This window comes from Narcine bancroftii, chromosome 10, assembly GCF_036971445.1.
Source record: "Narcine bancroftii isolate sNarBan1 chromosome 10, sNarBan1.hap1, whole genome shotgun sequence".
In the NCBI taxonomy this organism is placed as follows: domain Eukaryota; kingdom Metazoa; phylum Chordata; class Chondrichthyes; order Torpediniformes; family Narcinidae; genus Narcine; species Narcine bancroftii.
The window spans coordinates 10,256,673-10,261,821 of NC_091478.1; the positions used below are offsets into that span (position 1 = coordinate 10,256,673).

Here is a 5,149-nt window from a genome sequence, read left to right on the forward strand (position 1 = left end):
CATCATTACCTGTAAAGCTCTGTGTTTCTACTAAAAATATTGAAGATTTCTTGCCACTGCCATCTTGGCTGCTGTTGGAATAAGATGACTACGAAAAGAAATTATGGCAATTGTTCATACTTTGAATAAAAAGACATTTAGATTTCAGACGGACATTCTTAAAAGGTCAGTCATCAATTATTTTCCTTCTTTATAATAATAGCATAGCTCAAAAGGCAGTCACGGGAGCATCTATGATAACTTACGTGCGAGACTAAATTAGGATATTTTTGTTAGCCAGTTGCAGAATATTGTACTACACCAGTAACACATTAGAAACAGAAATGAATACATTTGATGGTTTTAACATGGCGGGAAGGAGGGGAGTGACTTAAGTATTACATCACATCACATAGTATTCACTTTTGTTTCCTTTAATGTGTGTTACATTGATCAAACTAACAGCTAGAGCTTACCCTTGTTCGTTCCATCTAGGTTGGCTGTATAGTCAAACCCCTGATATCCTGATGCTGGATAAATGAATTTTCCAGTTGCTTGAGATTGTGTGGTGCACGATTGGCGAACTCATGGTGAGGCACACCTATTTTAAACTTCCGTACTTTTTACCTATTTATTTTCCATTATTTTTTTGCCAGTTGCTTAAGGCTGCTGGTTGCTTGAATTCCAGATAACAGTAGTTTTATTGTTTGTTACAAGGAAGGCATTTGGAGGAAGTGAAATTTTAACCTACTTTGGTCATCTAATTTCAACAGTGTTCCTCCATCAGGCCAATGCTACTCTTTTGAAAACTAATGACCGTGGTCCAGATGTTTCTGTGGCGACTCTTGTGTTTGAATCAGTCGTGTCAGTGGAAATGATGGGGGAAGAAATTCACTTTTCAGAAGCCCAAGAAATTTGCAAGAATATCAGACATCCATTGTTCCTGGTCCACACCCTACAATAGGCAGAGGCAAGTACTACCAATGGCTAACCTGCTTGTAGACATTCAACATGAATAGTCAGAGATTAATTTCTAACCACCCCAGGATTCATTATGTAATTATCTGATTTTTTTTAATTTCTAATGTGGTGTTTTGCTATTGCTTTTATGACTTTCCAGATAAATGCAAACATTATACTGTTGCCTTTAGTAAAGAAAAATTAATTAATTAATCCAAATTGTACCAAGGGATACCTGAAATTTTTTTAACATGAATTATAACCTTTGTCATTGGTAAATCAATGGAAGAATCATAATTGCCTAGAAATTCATCTCTTGTTGGGACCACTTTAATGAGTCATCGGGCACCTTTTACGCAGCCTCCCGGATTTATTTCCTGAAAATCGATAGAGTGAAATTATGAAGCAGAGAATAATTTATGTGTAGTGTGTTTAGCTGTACCCAGTTGGATATGAAATGCTAGGTAAGTTGTTTCTGTCCAATTTTGTGTTGTCAAAGAGAAACAAACCAGTGTGCTAATAGTGAGACTGTGTGGTACCCGGAGAAGACAAGGCACCTATTTTCTCCAGGAAGAGCACACAACACTCTTCAGACGGATCATAGGTGGATGTGAGTCGCTTCAGTTTGTGCCAACCAACACTTAACTTAACCCAGATGATTCTCCACTTAAGGTAATTCCACCACTTCTGAATATCATGGCCCATCTGTTTTGTGTATGAATTGATATCAAGTGTTCTGTAATGTACTTTTATATTACAGAGGACATGTGTAAATGCAGGCATTTAATTCCAGTCCCAAATATAGCCTCTACGGCCTTTCAGAAATTTCACTGCTGTGATTTGTATTCACGGTCAGTAAAACTGTCTTCTGAATACAAGCTTAACATGGTTTATTTAATTCACTGAGTGCACATTTAACCATAATACTGTACATATTATTTATTATGCATATTGTGAAGACATTAATGTGAACATTACAATGGGCTAGCGTGCCCCAGAGCTAGTATCATGTGTATTGAACTGAATATGAAATGCATTCCATCTGCACTGGGCCTAACACAAACCAAACCTCACATCCAGAGTTAGATTTTTGTCTACCGTGATTATTATACATGTTTGATTCAAAGGCATGAAAATAAATGAACTCAAATCAGAGTTCATCTTAAACATATAATTTAAAATCATAGATGTAATCCACCTCCATCCTGCACCACAGGTGCCACTGTATTCTTTATATAGTCCCTTGCACTCACCTCTACCATCACAATTTCTTCTCAAGATCTCCTCCACCTTGCTTAACACCATTTATCATCTTATCTCTCTGTGAATCTTTGCATACATACCATGACTGCTATCATGTTTTTCAAAGTCTGGTTTTATCCTTATGTACAAAGAAACGATACATTGAATGAATGTGGCTGTTTTTCTGAACCATTTAAAAAAATTTAAATTTCCAGTCCTTTACCCAATTGACAATTGCCTGACTTGATAAATGTGCACAGACATAAGATGATCAAAAAGCCATCTATAAAGAAGGGACAACATGTCGTCCCTCCCACAAATAATCCAATCTCATTGATAGTGGCCCAGTTAACCTCTGAATCGATTATATTGGATGGAGCATAAATAGAATCCCCAGTCTTGGTAATATCTGAAGCAGAGCTTCTGATGCTTTCGCTGTGCTTTGGGATCCTGAATTTGAAAGTGTCAAGTAAGAAATTGCACTTCCATAAGAATTTTCAAATCTCTTCATCTCTCCTGAACACATTCTAGCTGACATATCCACAAGGACATTCTTGTGTGGCCATAACACTTCACATACTAAATAAACATGTTAAACCATGGGGGAGTAGCCCAGTATCTGAACTCCAATCTTGTTTCCATCCACATGGTGCAATGGAAAATAATAAACAGTATTATAATTTCAATTATCATTTTTAAATTCTGTTTTGCTATGCATATCCCAAATGCTGGATTCAGAATTAGATTTCCCTTGCACATTTATGTGTGTGTATGTCAATGACGATGCATATAAGCAGATTGGAATAGAATCCAAAAACTCAAAGATGTTAAATGTATAATCATTTATTAATGGCTTAATTTTATCAAAAGTTATAGTAATATTCACATTGAACGTGAAACTGAATTAAAGAGTTTAACCCTCAAAGCAAGTACCAATTTTAAAAAATTTAGATATACCACATGGTTACAGGCCATTTCGGCCCACAAGTCTGTGCCGCCCAATTTACCTCCAATTAACCTCCACCCCTGGTACATTTTTGAATGGTGGGAGGAAACTTGAGCCCCTAAAGAAAACCCACGCAGACACAGAGAGAACGTACAAACTCCTTACAGACAGCGCTTGTAAAGAACCAAAGAGGAAATGCCAGAACCCTGCTTGCAAAGTCAAATTGTCCTGAAGGCATCAACCCTTGAAACACAAACCTCAAAGTAAAAGAGATTTGCTGCATTAGTTCTGCTTAGGTAACCATGAATACTAATTGCAGGAAGAACTAACTGCACCCAGAGTCCTGGGGTATTAAGTTGCACAAAATAGTTCAGAATAACTACCAACAGTCAAATGTGCACCTATCATTAACCCAGAAGGTTGTGAACAGACTACAGTAACAATAAAAAACAAAGTACATTCTCCAAATGTACAGAATATTTCCAAATTCTTTTGTAACCTTTTCTAAGTGACTGGAAATGTGAATCACCCTGTGGTCTAATAACCAATGCAGTAATCCCATATACTTGCTCATAAACTTGACATCATCCAGCAGCTAGAATATAATCAAATAATTAAGTGAAGTATAATTCCACTTTATGGTATAAATTCCATTGATTTCATTCAGTACCTTAGCAAAGTTACTCTTGCACATTTCTTTAACGAAAAGAAGAATCAAGGAAAATTACCTGTCATATTATGAAAGTAAACTTCAAATCCTTTGCAATAAAATCATTTTGAATTATGTAGACATCAAAAGCTCATAAACTGTTTTTTTTATTCTTTAATCTTGGTCTGAAAACCTATTTGTTAGTAAAATGAAGATACAATGCCTCAGATTTTGGCAAGAGATTTCTTTCTGCACACATTTGAAAAAAAATCCACTCAGCAAAATAACATAAAGTCTCATCCATACAATGTTGTATCTGAGTGGAATGAAATTATTCTCTGGATTGTCCAAATGGCAGTAGAATTTTACACGAGCCTGAAATATATTCAAGTTAAAAACATCACTTACCAACATCTGTGAGCTAAAGTGCATTGTGTAGATGTTGAGCATTCTCAATACAAAATGATTAAATTGTTTGCGCACCACATATATAATTAGTGGAACCATAAAAATATGATCCTGATTTCCACAACTAGGTCATCAATTGTGGGGACTACAGAGTAGTTTGCTGTTAATCTTTTGGTCCCTGTAATTCTCATTAAACTGATAGGTTCATGTTCAATGAGGTTAACCATTTTATATTATCTTTATGAATGCATAAATGAACATGATGCATAAAACACTTGTGAACATTTGAACATTCCAAACTATCTTCATTATGTTGTGTAATTCACATTAATATGCTTTAAATTATATTATTTGTTTCAGTAAAATTGAGCTCAGTGGCTGTTTAGAAGTCAACATATAATAATAATGTATTGCTTCAGTTGGTTGAGTACCTTACATTTTTTTTACAGCATCTACCCTGGTTGAATTTGGAACTGGAATCAGAAGCAATTGTTAGTCAGGATTAATGATCCCTGCATAATTATCACATTTTAACTTGAAGCCAATTTAGGCACGAGACAATTTAAATCAACCACATCTATATCGTAAATAACTAAAATATAAAATATGAGAGAAGCTGCAGAGGAATAGAAAAAATTATTAATAGCTGTTGAAAGCACAGGTGGAATAAAACCTACACCCTGTTATAAAGTGCGCTTGATTTTTTAAAAAATCTTGTTTTATATTTTCATATCGTTCAAGGTAAAACCCAATGCTGGAGAAACTCAGTCGGTCAAACAGTGCACTTTATATAGCAACGATAAAGATACATAATCAATGTTTTTGGCCTGAGCTCTTCGTCAATGTATCATACCTTAATCATATCTTGATGAAGAGCTCAAGTCCGAAATGTTGATTATGTATCTTTATCGTTGCTATTTAAAGTGCACTGTTTGACTGGCTGAGTTTCTCCAGCTTTGGGTTTT

The 5,149-nt window shown here is 35.3% G+C and overlaps 1 long non-coding RNA gene across 1 annotated transcript; it reads left to right on the forward strand.

Annotated features, from left to right (window-relative positions):
* On the forward strand, nucleotides 1–4,714 carry LOC138743880 (uncharacterized). Its single transcript, XR_011345089.1, has 4 exons — nucleotides 1–165; nucleotides 475–569; nucleotides 753–1,611; nucleotides 4,634–4,714. It is a non-coding gene; the product is annotated as an uncharacterized lncRNA (long non-coding RNA).
* Nucleotides 4,715–5,149: the final 435 nt, after the last annotated feature.